Below are 21,642 nucleotides of genomic sequence, written 5' to 3'. Positions count from 1 at the left end.
TGACCCCTCACCATTGCTGTCTCAGATCAATAATAATTCTTTGCTTCACTGGCCTAGAAGATGCCTAGAATAATGTATCATTTCCAAAAGGGAGTAGAATTTCAGCTGATGAACACTGTAAAACAGATGGTTCTCCTCCACATGGGAGATGTCACCCAGTCCCAAACAGAACTCAAAGGTAGAGGAAGGGTGACCACCCTTTCTCTAACTGATTTAGGACATCACCTTCTGCCCCTCTTGTCCTATTGGTCTCTGACGTTCACATCTTTGAACATGGGTTCAGACATGCCACATATGTTCCTGGTTATCCAGCTTGAACTCTTTGTTCTCCATAATTGCATTAATCTCTTATAGAGTATGGTTGTATCTATCCTACTGGATCTGTTTCTTTGAAGAGCTCTAGTATTTCCCCCTTTCCATACCCCCTCCCTTTTGAAGCCCTTGAGTGTTTTAAGGAGTACTAGTTAGGCAATCTGTGTTTGCCTAGTGTCCCATGGCTGGATGGAGATTGTAGGCACAGGAAGTAATTGTCTAAAGATGAAGTGCCCTTCTCATCAGGTCACACTGAACATGACCTATTATGACTGGTATTGACTGTGGTCACCTGAATGACTTTGTCCATCTGTCTGGCTCTGACCAAATAGAAGGGTCAGCTATAGATGTGATGAGGGTTAATCCCCCTGCAACCCCAAAACTTCTCATGGTGGCACTACTCCTGGAGACCCCCTTGTATATATTTTGGCTTGTGGCTCTGATTTGGGTATGAAGAAGCCCAGTGTGTCCTGTATAAAGCCCCAGTCTACACATCCAGAAAACAAAGTAGAGCTTGTCCATAAACACATCTGTTCTTTCTGTATAGTTCTCTGGTGAGACAAACTGAGTTTAAATTTCCAGTTTCCATTTATGACATGATTTCCATCATATCCTCTGTGGCAGGTGAGCCATGGTGATATCTGTTCTCAGAAATTAACACCAGCTTAGAAATTCCTCCATCTGATCTGTGACATCAAAACATTCTTCATTTCTCAAGCCAGAGTTATAGAAAACAGTGGTTTTAGTGCTCCAGGTCACATGACTCTAGCCTACTAGAGATTTAGTGCGTTGGTGTCAAACCACTCACATCTGTCTCTAAAGCACATTTCCTGGTGGCCCCTCTTACCAAGCAGATCAAGTTTGCCACAAACAGTCATAGCTCATACCACTGCCTTGTCTTCTCAACAAACTCAGTGTTGGTGTCAACAGAAGGTGGAAGAGAGAGAAAGTAATCCTTTCTATGGCAGGGAAATAACCATTCAAAGTTGTAATTAGTTCAGTGACCAGATGAGTAATTTATTTATGGCAGAAACAACAAGCAGCTGAAAAGAAGAAAACTGAAGCATATTTTTGTCCTAGAGAAAAATAGCCTAGAATATTCATTTTCATCTTCATATGCTTATTTTCCCCAACTTTATTGAGGCATGATTGACAAATGGTGTATATTTAAGATGAAGACTGCATACACATAGTGAAATGTTTGTCACTAACACATCAGTCATTTTCCAGCATTGATTTCCTTTGTGGTGAGAGCTCTTTAGGTCTACCCTTTCAGCAGGTTTCAAGTGTGTGTTGTATCATTACTAACTACAGTCCCAGTGTCATAAAATAGGTCTAAGGAATTCGGTTATCTCAGGAGTTTGTGCCTTTCATTGTCCTCTCCCCGTTTCTAAGCTCCTGTATCTGGTTAGGAACCATTCTGTTTCTGTGATGCTTTGTGTGTTGTTCCTGACAGTGAAACATGTATATTCCCCATATATTAATATGTTACCCTTCTCTTTGTATCATTTTTATGTCTTGGACCCAATGTGATCAATGTTTTATTATACCAGCAGTATAATGCTCAGATAGATATTCCAGCTTGAGCTGGAATATTCCCAAGTACATGGAAATTTAGCAACATATTTCTGAAACACCAAAAGGTTAATCAAGAAACCAAAAGAAAAATGTAAAAATCTTTTTAGGCCATTAATATGGCATGCCCAATCTTACAAAATACAGGCATCTGAAAAGGAAGGTTGCAATGACTGAAAAAAGAAGCATATTGGGCTGGAGAGATGGCTCAGTGGTTAAGACCACTGACTGTTCTTCCAGAGGTCCTGAGTTCAATTCCCAGCAACCACATGGTGGCTCCCAACCATCTGTAATGAGATCTGGTGCCCTCTTCTGGCATACAGACAGAACACTGTATACATAATAAATAAATCTTAGAAAATAAAAAAGGATATTAAAAAAGATACCTAACAAAACCTTTCAACAGCTACACAAAGATCACTCTAATCTAACACCAGCAGGAGAAAGAACTTAACAGGCTAACAGAGATAAGTAAAATAGAGCATAAAAGCTATAGAAAAGATCAAGGCATCTAGTATAGGCTCTAAAAATCTAAAAATGAGATTGATGCTTGTTAAAGTAACTAACACAAAAAGAAAACCTAAGAGATTAAAATCAGAAGTAAAAATAATAAATTAAACCTGACACCATGGAAAAGGAAAGTTTGGAGACGATTGTCAATATCTTGGGTAACTTAGACAAAATAGATAAATGCTTAGACATATGAGATCTACCAATACTGAATTATGAAGAGATAGAAAAGTCATAGCGAACATAATGAGCAATAATAATGAATCGGTAATAATAGTCTCCTATCAAATAAAAGCTTATGACTTTACTGTTTCAATCTACCAAACACATAACAAAGAACTCTTTCAATCGTTTACAATACTCTTCCAAAAAGCTGAGTAGAATGCTTTAAAAATCATTGAAGAAAATTTCAGAATACAAAATGAACACACAAAGCCTAGGAATTATGTTTTGGAGCTTTCTTTGTTTAACTACCTAGTTGGGAGAAGAAAAGAACCCTCTACAAAGAATTATAAATATATGAGATCCTATTTAAAGCACACAAGTCAAGTATCTTGGTTTCTTTGTTGCTGTGATAAAACACCCTGACACGGTAACTTACTTAAGAAAGATTTAATCTTCAGCCTACACTTCATCATGGGGAAAGTCTAGGTAACAAGGTCCTGAATCAGCCAGTTACATAACGTCCACAATGGGGAAGAAGAGATGATCAGCTCTTATTCTCAGCTCACTTTCTCCTGGACTCAAGTCCAGGGGATGATGCCACCCACTCTTGTGTGGGTCTTCTCACCTCAGATGACCTTACCGATATATATATATAACCCATCATGGTTTTGCCTGGAGACACCTGTGATTCCTGACTCTGTCATGTTTACAGTCAACATTAAACATCAAATGAAGAAGTCCTTAGTATATAATATATACTTTATAGATACTATCTAGGTTGTAATTATGCAATATCAAAAGTATTTATCTATATTAAACTTTTTAGTAATTTCATATTAATTAGATACATATCTTAATTCACTTAACCAATAAAATGTTTTTATTATGTCTCTAAATTTACTCTTCTAGAAATAAATTTGATTAAAAAATCCAGTGCATGGTATATGTAAGAGAATAAATGCATATTTAAGTAGTAAGAATGAAAACTAATGCATGGTAGGCAGTTGGGCCCCCACTATTAGCTGTTGTGGTGAATTTACAGAAGCAGTTCACATGATCATTTTCATGTTATCTGTATGAATTTGAGAATATCTACAGAAAGAGTGCATCTCTAGCTGTCCCAGCTAGCGAGGAGCGTTCCCACTGTCCTACGTGGAAATCACTTTCCTTCTTTCCTTAGAAGCACAAGTGAGGGCTGGAAAGCTCTGTCACTTCTGATCCCTTAAAGGCTCCTTCTGTTGTTGAAGGCACTGTTTTCTACTGCAGGAAACAGAGATGAAGGTTTCTAGTGGGCTGGGGTTTCTAGGAGAGGGTGTTGGCTTTTTTTCAGATATGTGCTTTCTCCAGTACCACAGGACCAAACTTGCACAAGAACAGTGGGAACTGAGGGACACACATCCTTCTAAACTGTTGCAAAGCACTCATTCAGCTCCTTAGGGAGATATTTGATAGTTTTTTAGCAGCTAAATCATAGAAAATGTGTGCTTTTGTGATTACTAGCTAGGGCTATGAATATATGTTGTTACACAATTCTGAATGCTGGCAATGTGCTGGCAATATCTTAATGATGGTGGTGGGTAGGGTTGAGGAAGCTAGTTAATCTGAATTACTGTGGAACTGCTTACTTGCTCAAATGGTCTTGATTTATTCTCAAGATGGATCGTGGAGTAGGACAAATCTTACTGTTACTTAGATCTTCCATCACAGCAGATATAAGGGGTACCCTGATGCATACAAACAGAAGGTGCCCAGTCATCTTAGGGGCGCCTTTGGTTCTAGAGGAGGGTTCTGTCTAATGACTAATACTGAAAGCCTTGCATGGACAATGAAAGATGGACAAAGATGTATTTCCAACTGGCAGGCTTGATAATGTGGTGATATACTGTATACTCTAATAAAATCTGACTAAAGATCAGAAAATAGAGCAAGCCATTAGATTAAGCATAGAGGCCAGGCACTGGTGGCACACACCTTTAATCTTAGCACTGGGGAGGCAGAGATCTGTCAGGATCTCTGTGAGTTCAAAACCGCCCTGTATTACGTGAGATTGATTCAGTCTAGAAGAAAAATAGAGCCAGGCAGTGGTGGCCCACATTTTTAATCCCTGTACTTGGGAGTCACACACCCTTAATCCTAGCACTTGAGATCTCCTGCCTTTGCTGTCAGTAGTGGGGAAGCACACATGCCATCAATCCCAGCACTAGGAAGGAAGTACTATGGCTGGGTGGAGAAAGGCATGTAAGGCGTGACAGGAACTAAAGGCCTCTTTGGCTGGAGCCCTGTCAGCTAGAGGCCTTTTGGCTAGAATGCCCACTTGGCTGAGGACACAGAGACATCCAGTCAGAGAATTTGTGGAGTTGGCAAGGTGAGAATTAGCAATGGCTTGTTCTTTGGTCTTTCTTCTCTTTCAACATTTACTCCAATATCTGGCTCCAGGTTTTTTATAAAAGACCATCCACTACTTGAGCAACATCTGGCGTTCAACTTTTGGGGAATACATTCACGAAAAAGCTGCTAGAATTCAAGCAACATGATAACATCAGCTCAAGTAAGGAACATGAGAAAATACATTTTTTGTTTGGAGTTTATGAGCAAAAAGGCCACTCTGGGCTAGAGTGAAGCTCTGTCTCAAAACAAAATACATATAAAATGAGATAAAATAAAATAAATGATAAGGAGATCCCGGGCAAAGGACGAAGAAAGGTGAGAGAACCTGACAAGACCATATGTTCCTACATAAGTACCACTGCCCACAAAATAGCTCAGCACGCACTGAATGGAATCCTTTCACTTGGCTCATATGGAAGCGCTGAAAAGGAACACGGGTCACTCTGTGCTGCGTGAAACACTCTTGGTGAAGATGGGCAACTGGAACTCGACAACGCTTAAAACAGGACGACTTGTCCACAGGGCTATGCAGCCAAATGTGCAGACCACGGAAGACAGGGGAGGACCTGCTGACTTCCTCCACACAGACCATAATATCTACCTTTATGTTAAAGGGCTGAGTAGGGCATTGTGAAGTGGAAGCCTCACAGGGAAGGTCTGAGATTCTTGAGGGCTTCCAGAACAAGGAACACAGAAGAAGTAAGACTGCCTGGGCTCTTGTGGCAGATGTAGAATGCTGACTGGTGAGGAAGAGAAGGAAGAGTATTACAAATGGAGGGAGTATGCAGACTCTTACCTCTATGCTGATTAAGCCCTAGATTATAATATGTACCATTAAATTAATCTCTCTTGAGAGGGCTATAGGGAGAATTCTTGACAATAATTTTTTATCAGTATTTCCTGTCCATCCAGATGTAGGAAATAATAAATTGTGAAGACAAAAACTCATCTTAGAATTTAACCAGATAAGAATAAATTATGTGGTATAACATAATCTTCCCAGAACATGGGCCTTAACAAGCTGCACTGGGCTTAATTCCCACAGTGGCCATGGTCCCTTTGCACAGAGCTTAGCTCCCACAGTGGCCATGGTCCCTTTGCACAGAGCTTAGCTCCCACAGTGGCCATGGTCCCTTTGCACAGAGCTTAGTTCCCACAGTGGCCATGGTCCCTTTGCACAGAGCTTAGCTCCCACAGTGGCCATGGTCCCTTTGTACAGGGCTTTCCCCTGCATCTCAGCAGTCAGATCTTGGTAAGCAGAGACCTTGTTGGGGAGAATGCTGGTTGAGTGAGTGCTGCCCCTTAAAGACTAGGATGGATTTATATCACTTCCATGTATGTTTTGTTGGACTAGCTGGAAAATCCAGTTAGTTGTGTCTCCTAACTTTAGAGGGAGCAAGGAAGTTCAAGCCTCTTATCAGCCCAAAGTACAAATACCTGACATTGATGAACAGAAGACATGGGTGCCATGTTATAATAATGAAAATTGGATCATTTAATGTAAATATATATAGAAGTATATGAATAGAAATATATTTACATGTAATATAAATGTATAATATAAACTATATAATAAAATATAAATCTGTAATAGTATATTTTGATATAAAAAATAATAATGAAAACAATGGCTTCATTTGCTCTGCATGTTTTTGAGACTTATTCTTATTTCTATCTCAGTGGTTCATTCTTTTTAGTTTTAAACTAATTAATACTGCCTTGTTGTGTGGACTAATGGTAACTTGCAACTCACCAGTTTAAGAACATTTAGATTATTTTATTTGGGGACTTGGGGAGTTTGGGGACACTTATGATTGAAGCTGTCTGAGCAGTCTTTAGCAATTATTTCTTTGAATATAGTTCTTGTTTTTGTTTTCTTTCTTATGGGTAAATATTTAGGAATGGAAGTTTTCATTATTGGTGAAAACACTTAGGTTTTAAGGAAGTGGTCAAACGTTCCCGAACTGACTGGACTGGACTTATTACCCCCACTCGGTCTTGCCTTTTTCTATTAATCATACCATTCTGGTGAATTTGAAACTGAATCTCACTAGAATTTGATTTGTGTTTTCCCTGTGGTAGCAAAGCTGTGCTTCTCATATGAGTGTTTTCTTTTCCCACATATTTATGGTGAATTGCGAACTTTTCTTAAATCTTTTTATCACAATGTCTGTAGTGGATAGCTGTTTTGTCTGTGACCTTGAAGTACCACCCCTAGAGATGTAGCAGGTAATGGTCCTACCTACCTATGACCTTGAAGTACCAGCCCCTGGGGCATGGCCTCAGGGCTACCCTTAAGACCTGAGATGTGCATACACAGCTCTCTTCTCTCCCTCATGGGCTTGGATGCTGGGAGGACTCAGGTGGAAGAACAGTGTGGGATTGTACCTCAGCTTTCCAGGACCCTACAATAAATCACCTGTTTTGTAGTGAGTCTTCTTTCCTCATAAATTCCTTTACCCTTTAAGCAGACTTCATGGATTTCTCATAATGTCTGATTGTTGAGTTAGAGGAGTTTTTTGCATATTGTGGTCACACATCACTGGTTGAATACACATACTGCACACTTTCTATTTTCTTTCTTTCTTTTCTTTTCTTTTCTTTTCTTTTTTTTTGGTTTTTTTCAAGACAAGGTTTCCCTGTGTAGCTTTGTGCCTTTCCTGGAACTCACTTGGGTAGCCCAGGCTGGCCTGGAACTCACAAAGATCCACCAGGCTCTGCCTCCCAAGTGCTGGGATTAAAGGCGTGAGCCACCACCACCTGGCTCACTTTCTGTTTTCTCAGAGCATATGTACTAATCCTCAGTGACTTAGAAATCTTATATTTTATGGTTTGTACTTTTGTTTGTTTGTTTACTAAAATTCCTTTACCTTTATTTGAGAATAAAGGTTTTCATTTATTTTCTTTTCACATAGTCACATTTTAAAGTTTGCATTCTCAATTCCTCACTCCCAACTCAAGGGACTTTTAGATAGGCCTGGGCTGAACCCCAACAATAGGCTCCAACAAATGGCACCTAAACAGGGACTGTGAATATGGGGGTCTCCTCTCAAAAGGGCATCCCAGACAACCTTGAATATGGGGAATAAAGTGAAGAAACATTGCAAGTTGAAGTAAGCATGCTCGGATAGTTAAGTGATTTCTTTTCAGGAATAAAATGTAAATATAAGGCATAGTAATAGTAGACAGCTGTTTAAAGATATTTTCAAAATCACCAGAGGATCTAAAGTTAGGCTAAAGCAAGTATCTATCTATCTATCTATCTATCTATCTATCTATCTATCTATCTATCTATCTATCTATTCATCTATCTATCATTTTCTATCTACTAAATTAGGTCTAAACTTATAAGGAAGTAAGTCATAGAGGTTTTGTGAAGTCTGAGAAATGTAGGCTTAGGTAAAATGGAAAACAACTTAGAGTAGAGCAGGTTTTTCTGAGTATGGGACCTTGGATGCAGACACATGGTGGAGAACAATAAAGCAGCATTTGGGATGGAGCACACACTGCAGACTTAGCCGTCCAAGAACAAACAGTAGCTTCAGAAAGTGTTGGTCCCCATAAGGCCCGGGCATGAGGCCCAGTGTAACTTTCCTAGCCTAGCTCAAGTTTGGAGAACTGTCCTTGGACATGACTTCCACATATGAGTGACTCAGCACTACCTGACCTAGAGTTGCCTCAGCCTAGTAACTGCTGAGATGGCATCATCTCAGTGGCTCACTATCCTCAACTCATCCCCAGTCACCCCAACCTGTGTAAGTCCACTCCTGAAGCAATAAATCGAGTTACTGCTTTGACAAGACTCCCAGCTCAGTGTGCTTCTCTCCAGTGGACAGGGGGAGAGGGGTTAGGGGGGGTGGGGGGGTTCTGGGCCATCGATACTCACCATCTCATTCAGCCCCAGGGAGAGACTTCCTGGACCAGTCCTGCCTCTGTCCTACCTCTTGGTCAGAGAGTCAAGAAAGCAGCAACATGAACAGTGGCTGCCCCAGTCAGGCATTGGTGGCTGATACCTTCAGGGCATCATTGTGTCATTGGCAGCAGATGCCAAGAGAGCCAGGGTGAGCAGCAAGTATCTATGAGTTTTCTGCCATGAAGGATCCTCAATGAGGAGAATGCAGTCAGCCCAGGGAGTTTGTGCAAACTGGACTGACATGGCTGGAAGTTATGCTCTGCAACCTTGATGACCTGAGCAGAGACTCCAATGGAGAGGTGAAGGGTAAACAGTGGCAGAGGCAGTACTGCAGACCTGAGGGAGATTGCAGGCTGACAGGATGCCCAGGCAGGATGTACCTCAATGTGGAGAGTGCAGCAGAGGTTTTGAAGTCCTCCCTGCAATGGAAAGCACAGGGTCTGAGTCCCTAGCAGTGGTTGCATGGAAACTACTGAGGTGAGGTAGAATTGATCTCCAGGCTGAATGGCAGAGACTCACTGGAAGGTAAGATGACCCAGGGTGCTAAATAGAATCCACAGCTTGTAGTAATGGGTCAGGATCTTGAGCTGCCAAATGGCAGTTGAGAGTCCACAGGCCTCAGGACACCACAGAGTTCTCTAGGCAGGCTGGCCAGAGATGGGAGGTGCAGACAGACTGGGACTGTAGAAGCTAAAATGGGACAATGCTAGCAGCCAAAGCCATGTAGCTTTTGTTTGCTGGAGGTGAACAAATGCAAGGCTCCTTTAAGAGAGTACTTCCTGGTTCACACTGATTGCACAGAGGGCTCTTTTGAGAGGTCTGCACTGGCTCAGCTACTGTGGCACAAACTTCACCCTGGAGAGGAATTCCTAGGGGAAGGATACTGGCCAGAAAGTTCCACTGTAGCTGAGAGCAAGGTTTTAGAGACTCTTTTTTGAACTGGGTTGTTGCATGCAAGGAAACTGCAGCAAATTTTTGATTGTGGATTTTTTTTATATTTTGAACTTTTTGTCTCAGACTTATTATGGCTTGGATAGCTATACAAAGCCTTCAGGAAAGATAACAAGCCAAGCCTTGATCTTGAGCTTTCAATGGAATGTTCAGACTGGTATCAGAACTAACTTTTTGAACTTTCAGACCTCGGAAATGAGACAATTTTGATTTTACCTACACATATATACTCTATCAACTGTGGTATCTCATGAACTGTTTTGTGTAGGAATAGTAGGAAATATCAATATAAATCGTTCTATTAAGAGTTTACTTTGGGGTGTAAGTTTGTGAGAATAGTAATTATGTCTATTGTTAATATTCATGCTAGAATTGTGGCATTAACCTGTTAATGTCAGTGAACTATGGTGTGATGGTAAGGAGTTACAGGCTCACCCAAGGAGTTCATAAGGCCTTGAGTATACATTTTCAAAATGACTGGTTTGGTAATTGCCAGGCCCTAATTTCCCTGGTTAAAGACGGGAGTTCATTTGAAATGCCATGCTGAATATAATTTGGTGTGTGTAGACTCATATTTAAAATGACTGATTTTTAAAAAGGCTTGATGCAGCTAAAACTGCTGTAGACATCCTGAATCAATTTAAGAAGGCCATCCTCTATTGCTTTATTAGGAGGTATTATAGCCATAAGGAGCTAAGCTCTGCACCCGCACTTGAGATTTTCCAGGTAGTACACAGTCATCTGACAGATCCAGGTAAAAGGAAATATATATAAAAGGAAATTTGTGGGAGCCCACAAAGATTCCAACTTGTGGTTTGACACAGGGTCAGCGAGTCAGAATTTATGTTGCTCTCCAAGGTTGCATAATGGGGTGCAAAGGCATGGTTACCAGGTGTCTTATACTTCAAGGCCTAATCACAAGATGTTTTGCTGTGAGTCATGGTTACCAGATGTCTTGAAGGGCCTATACTTGGTTGTACATTATGCATTGATCTTGAAAGGTAGAGGTCTTTTGCCGCTCCCCTTGCTAGTATATAAAAAGCTCATTAGAAATAAACTCAAGGATGCTGAGTATTGACCCAGGGACCTCCTGAAGCTATCCTGTGTCTCTGTCTTTCTCTCCATCTATGTCTATATTTCTTCCTATTACTTCTTATTTCCTCACTTCTCCCTTCAAGGGACCCTTCCAAAGGTTCATGGTTGAACCCCCAGACTGGGCCCCAACATTCCTGCTGCTAATGAAACTTGATTATACAAAGAACAAGTAGGATATTTCCTTATAATTTCTTTGGGTTCTAGCCAAGTGATAGAAAAAACTTTCTTCAAACCTTTACTAATAACATAGTGTTACTTATGAAATTCTGAAGGGTCTAGCACATTTCCTACCAATAGCCCAACAATTTCATTATTATCTTGTGCCAGAGGGCCTTGTAGACGTGTATAAGATCAGATATATATATTACCATACAAGAGATGATTTCTACTTCTGATTGCTTGCTGTTGTTGAATAGCCAAGTTAATTCTAAATCCTCTGGAATAAGTTCAACAGTTTCAATATGTAAAACAACTCTTTCAGCATATTGAAAGTCAGTAATTATATTAAGAGGTTCTGAAAATCTAATAATATCATAAGAATAACATAATTCTGATTTCTGAACAGAATCATAAGGGCATTGAACTACTTTACTTATTTTTCTGACTTATAACCTGCCTTTCCTGATTTATTTGCATCAGTATAGAATGTAGGGGCTCTAGAAATTGTGGTACTTTTTATTGTATGAGTTAAAATCCAATTAGTTTTTTTTTAACTGAAATCTCTTGCTTTTTGGATCTTTGTTACTTATCTCTCCCAAAAAATTACTGCAAGCTCTTTGTCATTTTTCATTTTCTGCCCATAATGAAGCAATTTCAGGATTTAAAAAAAGTACTACAATTTGTGCTGAGTTCATTCTTGTCAATTGGTTAAGTATTAATTTTTTTCCTTTAGAATCAACTCAGAAAACTTTTCCACATATGTCTTTAATATTTTTTTTTACTCTGTGTGGTAAAAATATCTATTCTAAGATAATATCTTCCCTCTGCATTAAAATCCCTGTAGGGGAATGCATAGAGGGTAAAATAATGAGAATGCAATCAAACTCCAGATTCAAATGATCCACATGTACATCCTATAATTTATTTTCTACCAAAGCCAATTCTCTCTCAGCTCCAGTTGATCATTTTCTTGAATTATTACGTCCTTTTCACTGTAGCTGAAGCAGCATCACCCATCATGTATCCTTTTAAGGTTTGAAACAAATTACTCACTTCTTGAGTTGTTACTCTGATAGTGTACCATAGAGAGGTGATGTCTCCCAGCAATTTTTGAAAGTCATTAAGAGTTCGGAATTTATCTCTCCTGATTTAGACCCTTTGGGGTTGAATTTTTTGTAGATCTATTTTATATCCTAAGTAATTACTATAATCTCTTTGTATTTTTTCAGGAACAATTTAATCCCCAGCAAAGCAAAACTTTCTTTGCTTCTTCAAACATTTTTTTCTAAAGTATCTTATCTACATTTGAATCAGCTAATAAGATATCATCCATTTAACAGTAAATTGTAGATTGAGGAAACTTTTTTTTTTTTTTTTGAGACAGGGTTTCTCTGTGTAGCTTTGGAGCCTGTCCTGTATCTCACTTTTTAGACTAGACTGGACTCAAACTCACAAAGATTCACCTGGATTTGCCTCCCTAGTGCTTGGATTAAAAGCGTGCACCACCACTGAACATTTGAAAAAGATGAACATTTACTTTCTGAAGAGGTCAACCTGGGTGCCATGATTTTGGTGCAACTATTATTACAGCTGCACCTGTGTCTACCAAACCCTCAATTTCTATGCCATTTATTTATAATTCTTATTTTGAACTTGAGTTTTTAATAATTTATAGAATTTTGCCAAAATATTTGCTTAATGGTTTCTCCTGAATTTTTTAAATCTTTTAAAGCTGTTCTGGCATCCAGATCAGTATGGTTTTTAACAACAGGCATTAACTCATTTAATTGTTTTGTGGGGGATTTTCTCAGTACTGGCATGGAATGATTGAACTACATTTGATATTGGGTTCTACAAGAGGCCCAATAGGGCATTTCCCAATGGCAAAACCCTGACTATGCCTTGTTGATCTGTATTCACCAGTCCAATGCTAGTCTTTGCCACACCTTGTGCATACTCCAGAAGGCTGGGGCTTTCTGTTTGAATTATTTCTAAAATAAACATTGTTTCTGGGAGCAATTTGCCTACACTCCATTTTAAGATTACCTTGTCTACTACAATTAAAACACCTAACATTTTGATTTTTCTTGATATTTTTAGAAAGCAGTACTCCTACCCAAGTGTCATCATTAGAAATATAGGAGGCAATATCAACTGTATTTCTGATCCATTATTCTATGGATGCTGATCTTTCCTTTAAAGGCCTACTCAGCATTTTACATTCTGCATTAGCATTTTTAAAATAAAAGAAATCAATTAGAATTTGTCTAGCATCTGGATCAGATATCATTCAAATTATAGCTAATGCTAATTTGTGTAAAAAATCAGTGTAAGTTTATTTTGGGCCTTGTACAATTTTAGTAAATGATTCAGTCCTCTTTCTTAATTCTTCAAGTGTGTCCCAAACAATCAATGTTGTTATATGACATAGAATTAGGGTGTGATTATCCAACATACACTGTCTTTGCAAATCAGCATACTGACCCTCACCTAGAATTTGGTCTTGATAAATCTCAGGACCTCTAGCATTACCTCATTGTTCCAGGGCCCTGACTTCCTCTCTCCACCAAGTTTTACATTGTAATTGAGGGCCAACTTCTAATACTGCTGAAATTAATTTTTTTCAGTCTTGTGGAATAATTTTATTTCTAGTGTTAGGGTCGGCATTCAAAACAGAGAGCTCCACTCCGATATCGGGTCACAAATGAAGCTTTATTTTAACACGAGCTCGTGGGGCACCAGCGATAGGAGTAGCTGGTGACCCCGAGTTTGAGGCTCACAGGCCTTTTATGAGGCAGTTTTACCAGGGCAGGGGAGTGGGGTCACCCAAAGTGCAGACACCTGGATGCCAGATGTCTCCACGGTCTTCCTCAGAGTCTGGGTAGGTAAACAAATTCCAAGCTTATCTAGCAAGGGGTTATTTGGCAAGCATTCTTCTCAAGCAATTTATCTTGCAAACACAACCACAGCGGTCATCCTGCAAGCATCCTGTTAGCAGAGCATGATGGGCTAACTTTTCTGATATGGGGCATGGGGGCAGAGTGCAGTATTTTCCACTGAATCTGCAATTAGCAGAGCTAGTGGGGGGGCTTTGTTTCCCTTACAATGGCCCTTTCATTCCACCCTTTCTCTTGTGCGGACCTTTAATCCTAAAGGTCACTGCCAGATACTGGCTGGTACCGTTGTCTCAGGACCATCATCTTAACCCCATTTACCTGGGATCGTGCGAATGCCGAGATTCAATTGAGGATACATGGTCCAATCATGAGGATAAGAATTAATACAACAAGTGGTCCTGTGAGGGCTGACAATAATGTAGTTAGCCATGGGGATTGATTATACCATCCCTCAAACCAGCTTTGAGAGCCTCGTAAGTTCTTTTTTTTTTCTGGCATCTAATCTTTTTTTTTTTTAAAGTTTTGTCATTGATTTCCTTATTACATCCGTATTTTCTCCCATTATATTTATAAGTTCCCTTTTTATCCTGACAGACGGCTGGCGATCTAGGGTTCCTAGGGTCAGTTGTAGGGATATCCCAGTCATCTGACTCTGCTGCTAGCTGGCAGAGGTCCGGGTGCAAGTCAGGCCATCAGCCCCATAGTGGGTGCTGATTAGAGGTAATTTTTTATACAATTTTCCCTTGGCCTGATATAACCTGCCAAGTCTGAGACATTGGTTGATGTGGGTTACTTGCAGTCGCACTGGCGACAAATCCGAAGCTTAAGAGGATTGTCAGTCCGTTCCGCAGTCCAGGAGTCTTCTGGCACTTTGGCTGGCTTGAGGTGGGAGGCATGGATCCAGGCGGCGATCCCGTCCACCTTGACCGCCGTTGGAGTGGTCAGCAGGACTTGGTATGGTCCCTTCAACCGGAGTTCCAAAGTCTGATGCTGGTGTCTGCGGACATATACAAAGTCCCCCATGTGGAACTGATGGGCAGCGCTGTCCCCGCCGGGTTGGTATGCAGCGGACAGTTGCTTCCACAGTGTATGCTGGACAGATGCTAAGGCTTGTAGCCTGTCAGACAGAGGGGAAGGCATGATTTCTCTTTGCTGGAGGGTTAGGTTCTTAACTGGGGGTGCACACCCAAGGAGCAGTTCAAAGGGGGTAAGACCCATGAAGGAAGGGGTATTTCTAGCTCTAAAGAGGGCATACGGTAGGAACATCATCCACTCTCTAGAGCCAGTCTCCATGGTCAATTTGGTTAAGGTCTCCTTAATTGTTCTCCTGTCCTGAGCTCTGGGGTCTATAGACATAATGTAATTTTTAATCAATCCCCAGTATTTTTGTCAGTCCCTGACTTACCTGGGCCACGAACGCTGGTCCATTATCTGACCCAATTACCTGAGGCAGTCCAAATCTTGGGAAGATTTCTTCCAGGATTTTCTTAGTGACTATTGCTGCAGTCTCCATTTTGGTGGGGTAGGCTTCTACCCATCCTGTAAAGGTATCTACAAACACTAGCAGGTACTTTAGGCCATACTTAGCTGGCTTTACCTTGGTGAAGTCTGCTTCTCAATGCTGGCCAGGGCGGGTTCCTCGTAGCCTTTTTCTGGGGGCCAGTTTTTCAGGATATGTATTTACCTGCTGGCCGGCCCGGCAAGCAGCTACCATCTTTTCTGCCATTTGTTTCTTTTTAGATGGGGAGAGGGTCTTATCTTTTGTAGTCAGCTGGATCAATTTTCTGCTGCCCAGATGGGTTAATTTGTGGATCCTTTCCAGAGTGTCTTTCAGAAGTTCCGGGGGTGGAGCCTCTTCAGGAGCTGAATCCTCCAGAGTCGAGGCATGAAAGGCCAGGCTCCTTGGATCCCTGAGGGCAGCCTCCTTTGTCTTTTGATTGGCCTTCCTGTTTCCCGCTGCTACTGGGGAGTCCCCTTTTTGGTGCCCAGGGCAATGTACGATGGCCAGCTCTCGGGGTAACATTATAGCCTCTAATAGGGCCTTAATTTTTTTTTTTATTTTATTTTTTTAGCTGATGTTAGTAGCCCTCTCTCCCGATATATTGCCCCATGCATATGCGCTGTTGCGAACGCATACCGGCTGTCAGTATAGATTGTGGCCCGTTTCCCTGCAGCCATGGTGAGAGCTTGAGTGAGCGCGATCAGTTCTGCTTTCTGGGCTGAAGTTCCTTCCAGGAGGCTACTAGACCAAAATACCCGATTTTTGTCCACTATGGCTGTTCTCGCTTTTCTCTGCCCGCCCCCCCCCCACTCAGGAAGCTGCTGCCACCCGTATACCATATCAGATCAGAGTGGGCTAGAGGCTGGTCTGTTAGGTCCTTTCGGACCCCGGTCTCTTTGGCTAGGATGGCCTCGCAGTTATGGATTAGTTTATTTTCACCCTCCTCCAGGGAGATTGGGAGGCTGGATTTAAAAGGGACGGGGGCCCAAATGTGATGCGGTCTAGGTCTAGTAGCATTGTCTGGTAATAGGTGGCCCGGGCATTGCTCAGCCATCTTTCGGGCGGCTGGTGAACAATGCTCTCTAGCGCATGGGGAGCAATGATGGTCAGGTGCTGCCCCAGAGTCAATTTGTCCATGTCTCTCATCAAAGTAGCCACTGCTGTCATTGCCCGGAGGCAAGTGGGCTACCCTCTAGCCACTGGGTGGAGTCGTTTGGATAAGAAGGCGATGGGCCTTTTTCAGGGTCCCAGAGCTTGCGCTAGTACATCAACCGCCACCCCCTTTTTCTCGTGGAGGTATAGGGTGAAGGGCTTACTCACATCAGGAAGGGTGAGGGCAGGTGCCAACAGGAGTGTCTTCTTTAGCGTCTCGAATGCTGTCTGGTGTTTCTCTTGCCAGACAAAGGGGTTCTTTTCTGGAGCCGGAACTGCTGTGGGTTTTAAGGTGACCACAACGGGTGGCTGTTCTACTGCCAGTCCAGGTCCCCCCCTTCTCTGCCCAAACCTCCAGGAACCTGTGGGTCCATTTTTCATTTTCCAGTCCTGTGGGGACCATAGTCAGTTGGGCCGCAGGGATGGTGGTCCCATACAGCCGATATTTCTCTGTTGCTGGGAGTTCTTTCCCCAAGTTGACTGTTTTCTGAGTGGTCCAGGGTCTCTCTCTACTCCCCTTGGCCCCTTGGACTAGAGACTTGCGGGAAGATAGTGGCCCGAGTGGTTGTTGTATTGTTGAAAAGACTGCCCCCATATCTACTTTAAAGTCGACTGGGGTCCCCTCTATTTTAAAGGTTACCCAGAGCTCGGGGAGGGGTTCCAAACCCTGATTTTCTCAGTCGTCAAGGGCCAAGACTGATCGGCCTCGTCCTCTTTGTTTTTTTTTATAATAAACCTTTTTTGTTTCCTTGACTAAATCTCTCAAACTCAGTTCCTGCAAACCATCTAATCTCTGTAACTTGCATCTTATGTCTGCAGCTGACTGTCCTATAAAGGCCATCGCTACCACCCCCTTCTGTTCTTTAGACTGTGGATCGAAAGGCGTATACCTCCTGTATGTTTCCATGAGCCTTTCAAGGAAGGCAGAGAGGGTTTCATCAGGCCCTTGGAGAACCTCACCTACCTTAGCCAAATTAGTGGGCCTTCTGGCCACCACATGGAGACCCGCCATTAGAGTCTGGCAATAGAGGGACAGATGATCCCTACCTTCTGGAGTATTTGGGTCCCAGGTTGGTCGTCTCAGTGGGAAGCGCTCATCAATCAGGGTGGGGAGTTGAGTCGGTCGCCCATCTGGCCCGGGGACTAGTTTCCTGGCTTTCAAGAGAATGCGCTCTCTCTCTTCCATAGTGAAGAGGATCCCCAGGAGCTGCTGGCAATTGTCCCAAGTAGGTTGGTGGGAATACATGATGGAATCTAAGAGACCTGTTAATCTGGAGGGGTCCTCAGAAAATGGAGGGTTATTATTTTTCCAGTTATACAAGTTAGAGGAGGAAAAGGGCCAGTATTGGAGAGCGGGCATGTCACCCCCGGCCCCATCATTGACTGCTCCCCCAATGGGGCGCAAAGGCAGTGTGATAGCCGGGGGTGTTTCATCCGGGGGCCTTGCTCTCCTCTGGCGAGTTCCCTGTGCTGGACCCGACAGGGAGACCAAGACAGACTCGGGCCCAGTCTCTGCCAGTGGTCGTGGTTCGGGCCGTTAGGGATGCGGCTGCGGCAGTGGCGGGAAGTCTAAGGCAAATGAAATGAGGTCATTCTGAGATTCAGGTAAGGGGGGTTGAGGAGGGGATGGAGTCGGTAATGGAGTCGATTAGGAAGGTTTGGTCGCGAGAATTGGAGCAGAAGTTAGTGAAGGCGCTATAGGAGCAGTCAGGAAGGGTCGGACCCACTTAGGAGGGTCAGTCACCAGATCCTCTCATACCCAAATGTAGGCCTGCTGGTCCGGGTGTCCGTGGGAACCTGGAATGAAAATCTTTTGTTTGACTGCCCTAATTATATTAAGATCAAAAGTACCATCTACTGGCCACCTGACTCCGAAGGTGGGCCATTCAGACGAACAGAAAGTCTGTCACTTTCCCTTCCTCACCCGAACCACCAGGTTCAACGTGCGGTCCGTCACTGCCGACCAATGAGAGAGGGTCAGGGACAAAGGGGTGGAGGCAGACTGTCCCATTTCAAACAAGTAGAAACAGACACAGAAGGACACAAAAACAGAGACACAACACATAAACAAGACAAGCAGGCAAAATGGTAGGGAAAATGAAGTCAAAAGATTGTCTATTGGCCCGGGCCGTCTGAAAAATCTCCTAGACAAAAGGGAACCAGATGGGGCCCCTGTCCCAGGGTCCCCACACTCCAGAGCATCCTCCAGAGCTGCAGCCTGTGGGTTCAGGACACGTCTGTCCCCCACCGTCCAAGGGTCCTCACGGGCCGCTTGAACAGCTGCTTCCCCGCCGACTTACCACCGTCCTTACCAATCTCGGTGGGACCTCCAAAATGTTAGGGTCAGTGTTCAAAACAGAGAGCTCCACTCCGATATCGGGTCACAAATGAAGCTTTATTTTAACACGAGCTCGTGGGACACCAGCATGAGGAGTAGCTAGTGACCCCGAGTTTGAGGCTCACAGGCCTTTTATGAGGCAGTTTTACCAGGGCAGGGGAGTAGGGTCACCCAGAGTGCAGACACCTAGATGCCAGATGTCTCCACGGTCTTTCTCAGAGTCTGGGTAGGTAAACAAATTCCAAGCTTATCTAGCAAGGGGTTATTTGGCAAGCATTCTTCTCAAGCAATTTATCTTGCAAACACAACCACAGCGGTCATCCTGCAAGCATCCTGTTAGCAGAGTATGATGGGCTAACTTTTCTGATATGGGGCATGGGGGCAGAGTGCAGTATTTTCCACTGAATCTGCAATTAGCAGAGCTAGTTGGGGGGGGGGGGCTTTGTTTCCCTTACAATGGCCCTTTCACTAGCTGCCCATGAAATTAACATCTGTCTTACAAAGGTTGAATGCATACCATATGAAACTACTGCTTCCTTAATTATCTTTAATACTAACATATCTACAGGATTCCAATTAACTTGTGTATAGCTTTGGGGATACATATCATCTGGTGGTGGTTGTTGAACAGTAATTGGACATATTAATGTTGGTATTCTAATAACCTTAGGCAGTTTTTCTCCAGTTTCATGGTGCAATGGTGTGGTAAATTCTGGTCTAAATTATTCTGTCTGTATCTGAGCATTTTCCTTCTTTTCATTAGTACATCTTTCCAAGGCCTGCATCCTATTAATCTACTTGTCATATTTAGCACAAAAAAACCAAGGCCATTATTGATAAGATGTTAATTACTGAACTGACAGTAATGTTATTGTTATTATACCAGTGTCAGTTAAATCATTTATCTTCCCATATTCTGCTTCTAACCTCAAGCCTTCTAAGGTAGCAGTATAGAGAGCCTAGTATTGTTATGTTTCTCATTCTTAACATAGAAAACAATTCTTTTCAATATTATTTAAGTCTTTCCTAGTCTCCTAAAGGATTTCCCAAATCTCTCACCAATGCTGTTGACTTCTCAAGCAAGCAGCATCCAACTTCTAGCAGGGAGAGCCCCAGATAGCATATGCAGCAGAGCTGGTGGTGGAGAGCTCTTCTTTCCATGTAGTCATATCTTGTGTTGGAGAGTCAAATGTTAACTATTTTTTATTTTTTACAGTGACTTCCCCTTAAGCAACTGCTGTCCTAATCAGAGATGGCAACTGTGCCATTACCAGCAGTGGTTCAGCCACAAGAGCTACAGCCTGAGGGAATTCTGCTCCTTCAGGCCCTGAAGCTTTCAAAGCTATTAAGGGAAACTTTATCTAGATCTCTGTCCCTCTAAAGACCTCATTATTCAAAAGTTGAAGGTGGAATTCTGCTCACTCAGAGAGTCTGAATAGCATACTTGCTATAGCTAACCTTCTCCCTTTTCTTGCATCTTCCAAAAAATTTTTTTAAAAAATCAACTAGGTGTCCTGTTGCTCAGCCCCCACTTAAGAACCCTAGCCACACATGGTTCCTCCCTACCACTTCCTGTTAGTTACTTGCTGACTCAGCCTCCTGTTTGCAGATTAATTTTATTTAATCAAACAAATGTAATACATCTTTGCATTGTTAACAAAAGGATTAAAATAATATTCCACAACAGTGCTGCGCCATGACTCCTTGATCCAAGCCCTCAGTTATAGCCTTGATCTTGGAATATATAGGAGATGAATTTCCTCTGGAAAAGGAAACAGGATAACTTCTGGCACTGGACTCATGCTGTGGAGACTGCTGCCCAGAGAAATTAGCAGTTGGCAGAGAAAACCTTGCTGGTTGCTTTTTCCACACCTGTTTCTCCCTTTAGATATCATCAAGCATTTGTGTTTTTTTTCCTCTTCCCACCCCTCACTCTGCTACTCTGTGACATGACTGACTGATTCCCTGAGGATGAGTGATCAGTTTGGTTGTTGAAAATTCAATATCCCTTTTAACACATGTATGAGTAAGTGTCCACTTGACCATACAATCACAAAAAAAGAATACATTTCATTATATAAACAGGTAAAGGAGAACTAAGAATCAATCATGCCTAATTAAACAATATCTCTATAATATAAACAAGGGGAAAAGGGGAGAATAAACATGATTGGAACAACCAAGCAAAAAATAAAAATCACATGACTGTAAGTCCATCCCAGTGATATTCCTTAGTGTGAAGAGTCTCAATTCTCCAATTAATGACAGATTGGGTGAGCAGACTCAGAAACAGGATATAAATACCTTTCTCTACAAAGAATATCTCAGTAGCAAGGACACGCCAAGTCTAAGAGTAAAAGGTGGAGGTCAGTCCCCCTCAGCCTCAGTGAGGACCTGCAGCTCAACTACCGTCTCCAAAGATTAGGAGACACAGGGCTCAGCGAAAGCAGGGCCAGACTAGAGCCCCCAAGGCCCGCTTCATGTGATTTGTTTCTCAACCACACCCTGTTTCCCAACCTTCCCAGACAGTGTTACCAGCTCAGCATCAAATATCCAACATGAGCTTGTGGGAAACATTTCAGCAATCAAATCATAACGGAAGTCAGTGTCACAATGTCAGTCCCTGGGGCAGGAGAACTGAAAAGCCATGGACCACCTAGCAGAGGGAAGTAATGAGATCAGAGCA

The sequence above is a fragment of the Onychomys torridus genome, chromosome 9 (genome assembly GCF_903995425.1).
Source record: "Onychomys torridus chromosome 9, mOncTor1.1, whole genome shotgun sequence".
NCBI classification, from domain to species: Eukaryota; Metazoa; Chordata; class Mammalia; order Rodentia; family Cricetidae; genus Onychomys; species Onychomys torridus.
Note: the sequence above shows the minus strand (reverse complement) of the source record.